This window comes from Ambystoma mexicanum, chromosome 5p (genome assembly GCF_040938575.1).
Source record: "Ambystoma mexicanum isolate Mex_15411 chromosome 5p, UKY_AmexF1_1, whole genome shotgun sequence".
In the NCBI taxonomy this organism is placed as follows: domain Eukaryota; kingdom Metazoa; phylum Chordata; class Amphibia; order Caudata; family Ambystomatidae; genus Ambystoma; species Ambystoma mexicanum.
This window is the reverse complement of record NC_090930.1, coordinates 183,144,607-183,161,398: the sequence shown is the minus strand read 5'-3', so window position 1 is coordinate 183,161,398 and position 16,792 is coordinate 183,144,607. Positions and strand designations below refer to the sequence as shown.

The 16,792-nt window shown below is 54.2% G+C and overlaps 1 protein-coding gene across 1 annotated transcript in view; it reads right to left on the bottom strand.

Moving 5' to 3' along the window:
• Positions 1-16,792, bottom strand: part of TRPC5 (transient receptor potential cation channel subfamily C member 5) — a 1,352,993-nt gene that overhangs the window by 760,090 nt on the left and 576,111 nt on the right. The window lies entirely within an intron of this gene.

Here is a 16,792-nt window from a genome sequence, read left to right as displayed (position 1 = left end):
TGGCTATGGCAGTGCTGTCAAATAAGAAAGCTGCTGACGATGATGGACTTCCCGTTCATAAATGCTTCTGCCATGAGCTTTCCCTGTTGTTAATGCAGGTATGTTTTGAGGCATTTGAGGCATTAGATGATGGGCAGATTCCATCCATGTGTAAAAATGAAAACATGGTGGCATGCTTGAAACAAATAAGTACCCCAGCCACTGTTGCTCACATTGGGCCATCTCATTGTTGAACATGGATGAATAAAATATTTGTTAGGAATTCTTGAAATCAGATTGTTTCAGTGCTAACAGGCATCGTTTTTACCCGACTGCATGGGCACACACCTGCAAGAAACACTACTGAGTCTAATAATCATTGTGTCTTTAATAGATGTTGTGAGAGTCGATAATCTTTAAATAACTTTGACACCAGAAAGGAGCTCGACAGTGTTAGGTAGGAATACTTTTGGGCAACATATGGGTTCCCACCAACTACTGTCAACACCATACACATGCTATACATTCCGTGATAGGGAACTGGCGCTGCAGGGTCCTTTTCTTTTTTTTTTCATTTACGGGGGGGCTGCAGGGGTTGCCCCCGCAACACCCGCTCACTATACTGTTATTTTTTTTTAAACTTACCTGCAATGCTAGCACCAAAAGTTCGAACTTTTGGTGTTCAAACTTTTGGTGCTAGCATTTGTAGAACTTTTTGTAAATGCGACCGTTTAGATACAGTCTTTTTGTACAAAACTATTAAGGTAACCAGCCTTAGCGGAGTCCTACCACATTGTGTCTTGTAAAGACATTTAAAAATTAAGAAAACTGATGGCTTTGAAAAATATTTATGATATCCTTTAGAAATGTAATATTATAGAGGATATTTACTTCAATACTTCATGATAACTATCACATTAGACCCCAGTCTAAATAAAAGTCCTAAATAAACCTAATTTCTTTAGTCCTTCTTCTAGGGACTAAAGAGGTCATAATAGAGGGACTGGGATTCCAAAACACTGTATTTTTGAAACTACTCTACTTATTTTCATTGTAATTTAAAATCGCAAACACCTTTACTATTTTGGCTCCTTAAACTCTTACAGGGTAATTCATGGAAATTCGCACAAAAGTGGCGCAGGCGACAGGCGCACAGTGTTCCCGTGCGATAGACTGCGCCAGCTGCGTGCGATAAAATCCATTTCAGCGCACAGCGTATTCATGGATTTTAGCCTCCAAAACCAGCCGTGGCGCAGAGTGGCGCAGCGACCCTGCAGCAGCGCCAGTTACGCCCCCCAAGAACGGCCTCGCGCAAGGAAAAGGCATCAAAATCCCCAATCCAGCGCAAAGGTCTGCGACAACCCAAAACTAGTTTACCGGACTGCCAAACAGCAAACGCCAAGCGGGGAAAGTGTATTACGGATTTCGCTGTAACTTCCACACGCGAAAGGGCCTGTGCGAGCGGGTACGTGTATAACTGGGGTTCGCGTGAAGTTTCACACACGATTGGCCTGGGTATGTGTATTTCAGGGGTGCACGTGAAGTTTTACACGCGATTGGGCTGGGTACGTGTATTTCAGGGGTGTGCGGGAAGTTTTACACGCGATCGGCCCTGGGGGAGCAGTGTACGTGTATTCCAGGGGTGCGCAGGAAGTTCTACACGCGATTGGCCTGGGTAAGTGTATTTCAGGGGTGCGCGTGGGTTTTCACACGCGACTGGCCTGGGTACGTGTATTTCAGGGGTGCGCGGGTGTTTTCACACGTGATTGGCCTGGGTACGTGTATTTCGGGGGTGCGCGGGAAGTTCCACACATGATTGGCCTGGGTACGTGTATTTCAGGGGTGCGTGGGTGTTTTCACACGCGATTGGCCTAGGTACGTGTATTTCAGGGGTGCGCGGGAAGTTTCACATGTGATTTCAGCAGGGTAGGTGTATCACTGGGGTGCGCGGGAAGTTTCACACGCAATTTCAGCAGGGAACGTGTATTACTGGGTTGCGCGGGAAGTTTCACATGCGATTTCAGCAGGGTACGTGTATTACTGGGGTGCGCGGGAAGTTTCACACGTGATTTCAGCAGGGTACGTGTATTACTGGGGTGCGCGGGACGTTTTACACGCGATCGGGCCTGGGGGAGCGGTGTACGTGTATAACTGGGGTTCGCGTGAAGTTTCACACACGATTTCAGCAGGGTACGTGTATTTCGGGGGTGCCGGGGAGTCCTACACGTGATTTGGCAGTGTGGGTCCTCCCAGTTGTACCCTGTACACCCTCCACGGCCCCTGCAGGCAGCCCACACCACAGGGGACTACCCTGCATCCCTGGTCATGTCCCGCAGGCAGCCCACCCAACATGGGCATGTTCCACTCATGCACCCCCACCCCTCAGCATTGCGGGGCACCTGCCAGCAGGCCCACACTCATGTCCCACTCATGTCCCCCTGCACCCCCACCCCCCAGCATTGCGGGGCACCTGCCAGCAGGCCCCCACTCATGTCCCACTCATGTCCCCCTGCACCCACACCCCCCAGCATTGCGGGGCACCTGCCAGCAGGCCCCCACTCATGTCCCACTCATGTCCCACTGCACCCCCACCCCTCAGCATTGCGGGGCACCTGCCAGCAGGCCCCCACTCATGTCCTCCAGCCAACACGTCATCACAATCTAGATCCCTGGCCCTTATGGGCAGCCTCCACATGCCAAACACCCACCCAAGTATTGCATCCACCCACTTAGAAATGCCAATTACATGATACAACCCCAATGGCAAGTATGTAAATGAACACATGTCCCTCACATACACACAATGGGTGTAAGTGAATGTCAAAACCCATATCATGATATGCAGGAAACCAATGAGTTGATACTACACATTGAAGTTTTTTGAAAAAAATGTATTAAAAGCAACATAAATGGAATTAAAAATAAACAAACGACAATGGGAATTAAAAACCAAAAGCAGCATGTCCGTAAAATAATGAAAAACCACAAATCATAATCCAAAGGAAAGGTGTCCAAAGTCACAGTTCAAAAAAGTAAATCCAAGGGAAAAACAAAACCGAAAACCATTGCTCCATGGGTAAATCCAAAAAAAAAAAAAATCCAACAGATAAAATATACAGATAAACAATCCAGGGTCCATGATCCCAACTGAAGAAATGAAACCTATCTAATAATACTACCTAATAAAAAAACTATATACAAAAATGTGGTCCATTGTCCAAAAGGTCCAAAATAAATAAAAAAGGAAAGGAAACCTAACACTAACTACATAACTATTTACAAGGGCAGCGGGCTAGTCCGACGGCGCACTGGTTGTTGTCATGGGCCAGGGCATCATCGAACTCCTGTTCAATGGCTTGGAGGCGGGCATGTTCCCTGGCCCTGAGGTCTCGCAGGGATAATGCAGTGTCCAGCTCCAACTCCCTGCGAATACCCTCGAGGCACTCAGCCCGCCTTAGCGCCCTCCGCATGGAGTTCTCCGCCCTGACCATTGTGAGCCGTTCCTCCTATGCCCGCTGCCACTCCGCACCTATCTTCTGGCCCAACCGCTCCCACACGGAAGACACTCCCATTCCAGGGTTCTCCTGCCCTCCGGCCGATGCCTGCCCCCCTGATGTTGATGGCCCTGAGCCATGATGCCTCCCACGTCGAGCCTGCCGCTGCCTCCGACGCAACTGCCTGCGCCAGCACGACGGCATCCAGGCTGATGGAATCCACCGACGCCGTCGTGCACGTGCCCTGCCCGATGATGCCGTCACATCCTCCATCTGCTGGGGTCCAGTTGCTGGTGTGTCCACCCCTGATGGACCTCCGACTCCCGACTGTGGCAGGGATGGGATCCCCACCGAGTTGGCTGCGTTGGTCGGGGCAGGTCCACAGGGGGCCCTGGTGGCATCTGGGCCGGAAGACGGCATGGAGAACGACTGGCGCATAGCCTCCACAGAGGAGGAGAGGGTCGCCAGAGTGCCCGACACATGTACGAAACCCCCGACCACGGCCGCTCCCAACTGGGCCACGTTGGCACGGTGCTCTTTGTGATGACGTGCGTGCTCCCCCCGGGAAGCACGCACCTCATCACGAATGACACCCGTGCGCAACGCGACACCAATCAGGACCTTCTCCATATGGCCAGGGGTCCCCTCGTCCCCAGGTGGAGGGGTGTCAGATGACATGGACATGCCCCCTACCTGCGGACGGGCCTGGGATGGGGCATCCCTGCTGGTGCATGGTGATGCAGTCACAGTGTCAGGGACAGTGACATGCACAGGCACCTCCACGGCGACCTGTGCTGCCTCCTGCCCCTGCCCCTGGACTGCACAACTTGCACCAGCAGGGATGCCCTCACCAGGCCCCATGTGCGGCTCAGTAGCGGCCTCCTACTCCTCTGTGGAAACCACCAACCTGGATGGCTCCACCCCGTCTTCCGCCATTGCAAGCCCCTGTGGGGGCCCACCCAAAAACCCACCCACCTCACCCACCCCTTCCGCTGCAGCCGTGGGGGCATCCCGGCCGCTTTGCTCCACATCGCCGTCTCCGCCCCCTTCTTCACTTGTGTAGAGGGAGACTAGAACACAAGCATCAGGGTACTGTACAATGGTCCCCTAGACAGGAAGCAATAGCAGATGAGTGGCACTGTCAAAGATCACTTCCATCATGTCCCTCCACAACACATGGGTCAGTGCAGGCAAAACACATGCAGTAACAGGCATGGCGCATGCTATGGACATTAGCAAATATGTCCAAGGGACTCTTGAAACATACAATGTTGTTTTTGAACTCACATGCATCATGGGTCATGCCTATCACATGCACACACTTCACCGTACTTTCATCCATCTGGACTCGTATACCCCAGACACAGTGGATGCAAGGATAACTAGGCTGCATCAGTGATTCTGAACATTGTCACAGACAGGTGTCATGCATCCATGGCATTCACAAGTCACAGACACACAGGTCAGACACACAGACATGGACACCATACATGTACATGGCATCAGCACCCATCCCTCACCCCCACCCATGTCCAGGAACAGAGACTGGCATGCACTCATGTGTCCATTCCGCATAGGGCTCCCCATGTTGCATTTAAACACATCGACCAACCGTGTGCTTCACACATTACTGGTCTCACATGCATGACCATGATGTCCCTGCACACACACGCGTACATGGCCTATGTCACACATACAGGCAAGTATCAGACAACCAGCACACTGCAACATGCCCTGTCTCACACTGCAATGCTTGGCCACTTACCACTCGACTCCAGACGGGTCTGCCTCTCAAGGATCTGGGCATGGAGCACTGGGCGTACGCGTTCCAGGACCCTCAGCTGGATGGTACTCATGCTGCCCCGGCCCCCCTCCACGAGGCGCCGGGCCTTTATGAGGGTCCTGGACCTCAAGTCCTCCCAGCGCTTCTTGACTTGCTTGATGTTGCGGGTTGCCACCCCCTCCGCGTTGATGGCAACCACAAAGTCGTCCCAGATCCTGTCCCGTCCTTCCTTGTCGGCGCGTGATGATCCGAAGAGGGCATCATAATGCCCCAGGACAAGCTCCACCAGGACACCAACTTCCTTCTGACTGAAGCTGGTGGCCCTCTGCCCCTCTGGCTGGGGGTCGCCAGTGGTCTCGGATGGTGTTTGCCCCGACATGGCGACCCCCGAGGCAGGCGTGGGTGGGCATCTGAGTCCTGGGGCTGGGCTGTGGAGCGATGGTATCCCAGTCGGGAGTCTTCTGTTCCAGCAGGGGTGGACACAGCAACTGGATCCCTGCAGATGGCTGATGTGCAGGCACCAAATGGCAGGGCACGGTGGCAGCAGGCAGGCAGGCAGGCAGCAGCAGATGGCTCGTGGGAGGCTTCTCGGGGCTCTGGGGGGCAGTAATTCGGCCTTTTGGGCAGGAGCGTGGTCTTCCGTGTGCTTACGCGTGGCCAGCTTGATACGGAGTGATTTGGCACGTGAAAATTCTGCACGTCAGCGTGTAATTCGAGGAAAGGCCCTTAGCGCGTAAGCGCGTCAGCACACATACGCGATTCCATTGGACCAAAGGCCCTTAGCGCGTAAGCCCGTCTGTGACGTATTGCGCACGGGCGTTGCCCTGGCAGGGCTTGAAGATCCCACGTGGATTTCCATTGCTCTGTACGCGCTTTTTGTGGGGTGCGGTGCGTGTGTTCTGCAGGCGTTGGGGTTCACACACTATTACTTCACAGAGGGTGGGTGTTGGCTACGCGTTCTTCTACACGCAAGGCAGATGCTGAGTGGTACCCTGCTCTCCCAGGCCCGATGGCGTGTTAAACTTTCCGCGAGCCCCTGAAATACACGTACCCCGCTCCCCCAGGCCCGATCGCGTGTTAAACTTCCCACGAGCCCCTGAAATACGCGTACCCGGCTCCCACAGGACCGATCGCGTGTTTTAACTTCCCGCGAGCCCCTGAAATACACGTACCCCGCTCCCCCAGGCCCGATCGCGTGTTAAACTTCCTGCGAGCCCCTGAAATACACGTACCCCGCTCCCCCAGGCCCAATCGCGTGTTAAACTTCCTGCGCACCCACGAAATACACGCACATGCTATTATTCACACAGCGGGTGTCCGTGTTTGTCGCGTACCCCTTTGCACGTCATTTAGGGGTTGCATGGGAAGTTTCACATGCGATCGGGCCTGGGGTAGCAGGGTACGTGTATTTCAGGGGCTCGCGGGAAGTTTAACACGTGATCGGGCCTGGGGGAGCGGGGTACGTGTATTTCAGGGGCTCGCGGGAAGTTTAACACGCAATCGGCCCTGGGGGAGCAGGGTACGTGTATTTCAGGGGTTCCGGGGAGTACTACACGTGAATTGGCCGTGTGGGTCCTCCCAGGTGTTCCCTCTACTCCCTCCACGGCCCCTGCAGGCAGCCCACACCACAGGGGACTACCATGCACCCCTGCTCATGTCCCGCAGGCAGCCCATCCACCATGGGCATGCCCCGAGCCAAGCCACATGTCACCTTGCACTACTGATCAACAATGCATGTCTCCCAGCACCCCCACCCCCAGCACTTTAGGGCACCGGCCAGCAGGCCCCCACTCATGTCCCCCTGCACAACCCCCCCAGCAGTCAGGGGCACCCTCCACCAGGCCCCCACACATGTCTCCCTGCACCCCCACCCCCCAGCAGTGCAGGGCACCCTCCACCAGGCCCCCACTCATGTCCTCCTGCACCCCCACCCCCCAGAAGTGTAGGGCACCCTCCACCTGGCCCCCACACATGTCCCCCTGCACCACCACCCCCCAGTATCCAGGGGAACCCTCCACCAGTCCCCCACTCATGTCCAACTCATGTCCCCCTGCACCCCCACCCCCCAGCAGTCAGGGGCACCCTCCACCAGGCCCCCACACATGTCTCCCTGCACCCCCACCCCCCAGCAGTGCAGGGCACCCTCCACCAGGCCCCCACTCATGTCCCCCTGCACCCCCCCAGCAGTGCAGGGCACCCTCTACCTGGCCCCCACACATGTCCCCCTGCACCACCACCCCCCAGCATACAGGGGAACCCTCCACCAGGCCCCCACTCATGTCCAACTCATGTCCTCCTGCATCCCCACCCCCCCAGCAGTCAGGGGCACCCTCCACCAGGCCCCACACATGTCTCCCAGCACCCCCACCCCCCAGCAGTGCAGGGGCACCCTCCACCAGGCCCACACTCATGTCTCCCTGCACCCCCACCCCCCAGCAGTGCAGGGCACCCTCCACCAGGCCCCCATACATGTCCCCCCAACACCTCATGACGATCCACAATCATGGCCCCCATGCCCCCTCAATACACTGCCCACGCCACCCCAGTCCGAACACACCACCAGGTATGACATCCACCCCACAAAGAAATCACCAGCACATGATGCATCCCAAATGGCTAGTCTGCACATCAACATATATCCGTCAAACCCATACAATGACAGCATGTGAATGATAAAACACACATTGCGACATGCATGAAACCAAAGAGAGAATACCACACATTGAAGTACCAAATAATAATGTATTAAACAGAAAAGCAAGGCAATGAAATGGAACAGAAGAAAATGGAAATAATAAATGAAATCCAGCATGTCCAATAAATGAAAATGACGCATGAAATCCAAATGAAAAGCAATCCAAAATCAAGTCTCCAAAGTGTCAGTATGAGAAAATAAATCCAAGGTGCAAAAATAATAAAAAACCATTGATCCTTGGGAAAAAAAAAATCAACAATCCAAATCCATTGTCAAACTATGTACAAAGTGAACATCCAGGGTCCATGTGCCCAATCCTTTAAATGAAACCTATAAAATAAAATCCTACCTAATTTAGAACTATATACAAGAAGTTGGGGCATCGTCCAAGTGCCCCAAAACAAAACAAAACCGAAAGGAAACTGAACACTAAATAACTATTTACAAGGGCAGCGGGCTAGTCCGACGGCTCACTTCTGGATGTTCCGGACCAGGTCATCATCGAACTCCTGCTCAATGTCCCGGAGGCGGTCCTCTTCCATGGCCCCGAGGGTCCGCAGGGATGACGCCATGTTCTCCTCCAACTCCCTGCGGATTGCCTTGAGGCACTCGGCTCGCCTCAGGGCCCTCCGAATGGAGTTCTCTGCCCTGACCATCGTGAGCCGTGCCTCTTCCGCCCGCTGCCGCTCCGCATCTATGGCATGGCCCAACCGCTGCCACACAGAAGACACTTCCCGTCCTGGGTCATCCTGCCCTCCGGCCGATGCCTGCCCCTCCGATGTCGAAGGCCCCGAGCCATCCTGGCTCCCACCTCGTTGCTGCTGCTGCTGTGCCCGTGCCCTGGCTCCTGCTGCCTGCACATCCTCCACCGGCCGGGGTGCAATCGTTGATGTGGCCACCCCTGCTGGACGTCTGACTCCCGACTGTGGCAGGGATGTGTCCTCCACCAGCCTGGCCGCACCGTCAGAGGCAGCTCCACAGGGCACCCAGGTGACAAATGGGTGGAAAGATGGCACGGAGGACGACTGGCGCATAGGGTGTTCAGTTGAGGAGGGGGTCGAAACAAGCTCCAGCAAACTGAGGAATCCGGCCTGGGTGACCTGTCCCAGTAGGCCGACGCGGTCAAAGAGCCATTCGAGATGACGTGCAGTCTCCTCATGAAAAGACGCCACACCAGTCAGGACAGGCTCAACCCGTACCTGGATAGCCACGTCCGCAGGCAGAGGAAGGCCGGTTGTTGTAAGCTCATACCCTGTCTGAAAACGGGTCTGGACGTAGGCATCCCTGCTGGTGCAAGATGATGCAGTGACAGGATCAGGGACAGGATTGCACACAGGCACCTCCGCGTCGGCCTGTGCTGCCTCCTGTCCCTGGTCCTGCACTGCACCACTAGCACCAGTGGAATCCCCACCTCCAGACCCCGTCTCTGTCGCTTGCACGGCCTCCTCCTCCACCAAACCCCCCACCAACCTGGATGACTCTGTGCCATCTTCCCCCGTCGGGCCCTGTGGGGTCCCAGCTGCCCCTTCTGCTGCCGAGGAGTCCAACTCCGACCTCTGCCTCTTGGACCTCCCCCCGGCAGCCACGGCCTGGGACGTGGCACCAGACTCCTCACTCCCCGACAAGATGACAACCTGGGAGGGGACCCGGGCCTTGCGTCTCCGGCTGGCGGTGCGATCCCTGCCGCCCAGCACCTTCTCCGCCCTCTTCATCAGTTGGCGCTGCAGACAGGGAGAAATAAAACACAGGCATCAGGGCACTGTACAATGGACACATACACACATGATAGCTGTACATGAGTGGCATTGGCAAACCTCAGACATGGCATCACAATCGCCAACACACATGTCATTTCAACTCACACACATGAGCCATACCACAGCCTTATCACAACAGCCAGCACCATCCATACACATACAACAGCATAAGCAGGCAAAGGTGAGCCAGACATCACATGCAACACAGGGAGTGCACTACACATGCACACACACCACCACACTTGCATGCATGTGTACACCTCTGCCAACTGTTGCAGTGTTGAGATCGGCATCCATGTCACATCTGCCAATCAGTCTTCCACATCCCGGTGTCACATGTTGCATCACTGTTGCCCCCTTGTCAAATACACACACATGCACATTTACACAGTGCAGATACATGCAGCTTAAACCAACATCCATGTGTGACATCACGAACATGCCTTCTTACATACACATACATTCAAACATGTGTGCACACACATCTGCATTTGGCATGCAAGCCTACACACACAAGCACCATCCATGTCTCACACATGAGAGCCCTCGCATGTGTTAGCCTCACGGCCCTGTAAGCCCCCCCCCCCCATACTTGGCCCCATAAAAACACATGTGCAACCTGCACACTACTGGCATACCACCACACGCACAGCTTACAATCAGGATGCATGTACACTTACCGCTCGACTCCAGACGGGTCTGCCTCTCAAGGACCTGGACGTGGAGTGCTGGGGATATGCGTTCCAGGACCCTAATCTGATCTTCCGACAAGTGGCCCCGGCGCCCCTTAGCATCCGCTGCCTACAATAGGAGCCGGGCCTTGTTGAGGGTCCTGGACCTGAAGTCCTCCCAGCGCTTCTTGACATGATGGAATAGTCGGACTGCCACCCCCTCCACGTTGATGGCAGTCACGATGTCCGTCCAGATCCGAGTCCGTCCTTCCTTGTTGGCGCGAAAACTTCCGAAGAGGGCATCATACTGCCCCAGGACTTGCTCCACCAGGACACCAACTTCGGTGGCAGTGAAGCTGGTGCCCCTCTGCCTCTCTGGCCGGGGGTTGCCAGTGGTGTCAGATGTTGCAGTGCCCGACATGACAACCCCAGAGGCAGGAGTGGGTGGGCAACTGGGTCCTGGGGCTGGTCTGTGGAGCGATGGAATCCCAGTCGGGAGTCTTCGGTTCTAGTAGGGGTGGTCACAGCAACAGCACCCCTGGCTGATGTGCAGGCAGCAAATGGCAGGGCACGTGGGCAGCAGGCAATCCAGCAGCAGCAGATGGCAGGTGGGAGCTTGCTCGAGCTCTGGGGACAGTAATTCGGCCTTCTGGGCAGGAGCGTGGTCTTCCGTGTGCTTACGTGTGGCCAGCTTGATACGGAGTGATTTGGCACGTGAAAATCCAGCACGTCTGCGTGTAATTCGAGGAAAGGGCCTTAGCGCGTAAGCGCGTCAGCACATGTACGCAAATTCATTGGCCCAAAGGCCCCCAGCGTATAGGCGCGTCTATGAGGTTACGCAAGTAGAAAAAATAAGCACGTCAGAGTGTCATAACGTGTAATTGGTGGAAAGGGCCTCAGCGCGTATGCGCGTCTGTGACGTGCGTGCGCGGGTGTTTCCCTGTATACAGGTGCATGTTACACGTCCAATGACTGCACGTCAGAGTGTCAGCTCGTGTAATTGGAGGATAGGGCCTTAGCGCGTACACGCGGAAGTGACGCTGGACATGTGGGCATGTTTAAAAGGTATGTGTAGAACGCCATTTCCTTGTACGTGCTTTTCGTGGAGAGCGAGTGGGTGAAATCTGTACTTCTTGTCGGTTCACACGCGATTTACTTTACGCCGTTCCAAGTTCGTACTCCCTGTTACCTCTGACAGCTTTTTCCCTTTTTGTCTTTTTCCTGGGCCTGTTTCCTCAAACAGCGTTCACTTCTTCTGTTGTCCTGTCTCCTCAGACAGCGTACAATTCTTCTTTTGGCAGGGGTGTTGCCAACGCGCACACGCGCGTCTTTTTCACGCTATTTTTCAAGGCAGACGGTGAGTCGCGCACGTATTTAACATCTGTGCTTGCCCCGTGTGTCGCATACCCCTTCAGAGGTCATTCTAGGCTGCGTGTGACACGCATAAGTTCATTTTTGTGTTTCTGGGTGCCACAGCGTAGTGCAGGTTTATTTTTCCATGCTCGTGGTCTAGGAGGGGTTGCATGCACATTATCTCCCTTTTTTGGGGTGCCTGTGCGTTGCGTGACCCGTCATCTTCCCCCAGGGGTCACATACAGCCTTGCTAGAGCACTAGGGTACGAATTCCATCTAGTACCCTTCCCCTTTGATCCCCAATTGCCCAGGACAATAGTTTACTGCAACTCCCATACGCACAACAACATCAGTGCCATGGTTGGGAGGCGAGCATGCGGTAAGGGTGGCAAAGGTGGCCGAGCCTCAAGAGTTGGGCGTGGTGGATAAGGTAGGGGACGTGGCCGGGACTTGCAGGGTGCCCCTATCCCCCCATGTGTGGGTGACCAGTCTGGGACACCCATGCCCCCCCCGGTTGAGGGTAACATGGCTGACACCATCCCTGCTCAGCCCTTGTTGGACCAGCCCATGGTGGCACCAGACCTGGCACAGGGTGACTCCATGGCTGACTTCCAGGTCAGCATGTCTAGGCCACGTGTGGCGGTGCATGTTGGTGTCACCAGGCCACGTGGATCAGGGGCAGCTATGTCATCTGCTGCCCCGAGTAGGCAGGGTGGGGAGGCTGCAGGGGCAGCTGCGGCTCCATCCACCCCAGCTCTGAGTCTCCCAGCCAGGACAGTGTCAGTCCCAGTCCATCCTGCTGACGTTCCCCCTGACTACATCACACTTCAGCTAATGCCTGCATCAAGTCCCATGGTGAGTGTTCATTCCCACACTTTAGTCCACAGTCCACCGGGGCTCCTGCCCCTAGTGTCCAGAGTGGTGTAGGACACTCAGGATCCCCACCACCTTCCAAGCGGAAGAGGAAGAGTGCTCGTGCAGTACAGGCTGATGCCCCAGACACGGCTACACAGTCCGGCCCGCCAAGGAAGCCCAGCTTCAATCAGGCTGAACTTGATGCACTTGTGGAGTATGTGTCCACACATGACATTGAAATGGTGATTACTGCAGGATGCAAGACCACACCTGCACAACGTCTGGCACACTGGCAGACCATCGCGGACACCATAAGTGCCCTTGGATTCGTGAGGCGCACAGCTAATGATTGCTAAAAGCGCTGGAATGACCTGAAGCGCAGGGCAAAGAAAAAGCTGGCCTCAAGTCATGCCGCTACTCTAGTGACTGGAGGTGGTTCTCCAGCAGAGGACATTGAACTCACCCCACATGAGTATGTTGCTGGGACCTACGTCACGGAGGGACAGATCCAAGGCGTGGGAGACCTGCCAGATTACGAGGCATTGTCCGGTGAGTGCACATGCATATGTGTGTCATCCATGTACATGGTGTGTGTGTGTGGGCTTCTGATTGAGTGCCAGGTGAGGGTGTGTGTTCCTGAGTGGTTTGGGTCACCCATGTGCTTCATCCAATACATTCTGCACACCAGGATTTGGGTATTGCAGTATCCCTTCTAGCAACAGTAGACATTTAGTCCAACCTCACGCCAGTTGCCCTTGAAGTGTCATCTTGCCACAACATTGTTGCGTATTATTCTGTGTTAATTCAGGCTGATTGTTTGCATTCCACCACTTTCACTAGGCATTTCTCAGTCCTATTGTCACATGTGTGACATGGCTATGATACATGCCATCTTTGTGATGGCATTTGTCATGTATGTGTATTGGACATGCCAATCACAGGCCAATGTGTGATGGCACTGCTAGGCAGCATGCAGCAAATGTGTTGGTCTTCCATCTTGGTGTCATCAATGTGTGCCATTTGCCTCCCCTTCATACGCAGTGACGGTGCATGCATGGAGGGTTATAGTCATGTGGGACATGTGTCAATGAAGTACTGGTTCTGTTGCTTGTCAGCCCTAATTTTGTGCCATGGTGCTAATGCCTGTTCCCATTTCTTTTCTTTCATGTCTTTGCAGGGGATGACGCACTTGATACTGCTGGGGTTGTGGAGATGGTGCAGACCCAAGAGGGGTCTCAGGCCCGACCGGGCACCAGTGAGGGACGTGGTGTGGTGGTGGGTGAGAACCCACACTTGCTGCAGACCATTCTCTCAAGGGGTGTCTTTGGGTGCACCTCCCCCGAGCTCTATTCAGCTGTCGATTTGGATGATGAGACCTATGTGCCGTCGCAGGTAAGTGTTTCTGGGAGGGATTCTGTACTGTCCAACCCACCTGCACCAGGGGTAGAACTCTCAATGGGGATGTCAGTGTTGGTAGGTCCGCCTTTGGTGGTTACGGATGCAGGGTCACACTCCGCAACATCTGATCCTGTTCCTGGGCCAGCAGATCAGAGGGGGAATGCAGTCCTGCAGCCTCAGGCAGTGCCGGCAGAGCAAGGCGCAGTTCGCCTTGCCCCAGACAGGTGTGGTGCCCGCCGATGTGGTGGCCGTACGCCTCCTGGCAATACCGCATGGGAGCAATCCATATACGGTATGGCAAACCAACAGGCAGCATCATCTGAGATGATGGCTCAGGCCATGGATAGGGTGGCCACTTCCATTGTCCCCCAAGAAAGGCTGATGGAACAACTACAGCAGGCAACAGACTCCATTTGCCAGTCACACAGGGAAGACATGTTGGCGTCCAACAGGGACAGACGGGCGGCACTGGAGACTCTGCGGGAAGCCTTTTCTATTGAGTCCCAGGGCCACAGGGAAGCCCTGAGGGTGGAACTCCGTCAGCTCAGGGTGACTCTTGTTGAGCTTGAGGCTTTAACTGACACGAGGACAGAACAGCAGCTGGAGCGGCTCACACGTACGCTTTCAGCTGAGATGCAGGCAACTCGGGAGGAGGTCCGGGCATCCCGTGTGTTGTTGCATGGGGACATCCGCACGATTATCCTCCAGAACCAGACCTTCCACACCTGCATGCTTCCTGCCATGGAGGACCAGACTAGGGCTTTGCGTGGGCTGCCTCCCATAGTACCACCACCTCCTGATGCAGCTGCAGAGGGTGAGGAGAGCGACAGCAGCGATTCTCTCACAATAGGGTAGCCGTGCAGGCCATGAGCCCACAGAGGTGTTTTTTTCACAGAATCCACACAGGTGGGTTTTGGTGTGCACCCTGTCCTCGGACCTCCTGGGTGGCCTCCCCCACCCCCCCAGGCCCATACATGGCCATTTTTGATTTTTGATTTTTGATTTTTGATTTTTGATTTTTGATTTTTGATTTTTGATTTTTTTTACAGTGTGTTGCCTTGTGTGGCTCCCGTGGGCATACGCTGTATTGTGGCTGGGCACATGCAGGCTTGTCCTGAATTTGGGTTAGATGCTTGGGTTTGTGTGACACACACCCCTCCTGCTTCCCGTTTCCATGGGCTTGCAAAGGGTGTGCCCAAGTGACATTGACTTACACAGTTGGACTCCCATTTGATGTGTGGGCAGTCTGTAGTCAATACTGTGTATACATTCCTAGTGCATATTGTTGTAGTATTGTAAACAGCATGGTGTATTGATTTGTGCCTCTGCATCCATCTCATCCTCCTAATTTGCAGGTCCATTTCTCATGTCTTCACAAGGCGGTCTACTTTGGAAATGGAGTCCATATTGTAAGCAGTGCACCTACACTTTTGCGTGGCGCTAACACTGTACAGTTGGAAGTGTCGAAGAGCTGGCATTATCAGGTAGTGAGACTACCAATTTTTTAAATCCATACTGTCATGTTTATGGTAGGTTTGAGGTTGTGTAGGTGATTTGTATTATTGCAAAATATTTGGTAATGTGTGTTGCTGGTCCTGCATTACTGTGAGCATTTCATGTGTGGCCAGTTTCGATTAGGGACACTGTACTTTGTGACACTTGTGTCATGTTGGTGGTATTACTTCGTTTGTTCTCACATAGCATGAAATGCCATGGTGTGTTGTGTGGCGGTGCCGGGGAGGGGTTGGGTGACATGGCACTGTTCTCATGTTCTATTTTGCAAGTGGGTATTCATTTTTGCTGCAAATAAGTGTGTCTTTTGATGACACTGCATTGGTGGTGTTTGTGTAGGTAGGGATGCACACATTGTGACACTTCCTGGTGAACAATCTCAGGCTGATATGGTTCTGACAGTTGACTGTCCCTTCATTCATCATAATTGTCGGATTGAGTCATCATTGATTGTCAGAAGGTATGTGCCAGGGCTGTGTGCACTCCACAGGGGTGTGATTTCTATGTGAAGTAATTAGCCACCAGCTGCGTACGGGATGCCTCACCCCGTGCCCTTTCCCCTCCCATGCGCAGCGGGCGTGCATGTGGTTGGGGATGTGGGGGCACCACCATGTCCACAGCCAGGCCCCGGCGTGTTGCAACATTGTGCTGGACACATGCTGCCACTATTATCCTGCACACTACTGGGGGAGCGTATAACAGCTGCCCGCCAGAACGGTCAAGGGAGCGAAAGCGTGACTTGAGCACTCCGAATGTGTGCTCCACTATGCCCCGGGTTGCAATATGGGCTGTGTTGTATCTTACCTCGGGAGGCGTGATGGGGTTCCGAATTGGCGTCATCATGCGGGTGCTCAGAGGGTAGGCACTGTCCCCTGGGGAGGTGGTGATGGGTATCATTTGTGGGGTAGTGACATTACTCTGTATCTGACATGCATGTGTGTGCTGTGGCATTTATACTCACCAAGCAGCCATGCATCGCCATGCCGCCCAGCTTCCATGTCCCGGTTTAGGGTTGACATCCTGTAAATGAAGCTGTCATGCGTGGACCCTGGATAGTTGGCATATACTGAGGTGATGATTCCCTTGGCATCACATACTACCTGGACGTTGATGGAATGCCAGTGCTTGCGGTTTCTATAGATGTGCTCAGATGCCCTGGGGGGACGTAGAGCCACATGGGTGCAATCAATGGCACCTAGCACTTTGGGGAATTGTGCCACCCCGTAGAAATCCTGGATGACAGCCTGCCTTTCTGCAGGTGTTCTGGGTAGGTATATGTGCCTGCAGACTGATGG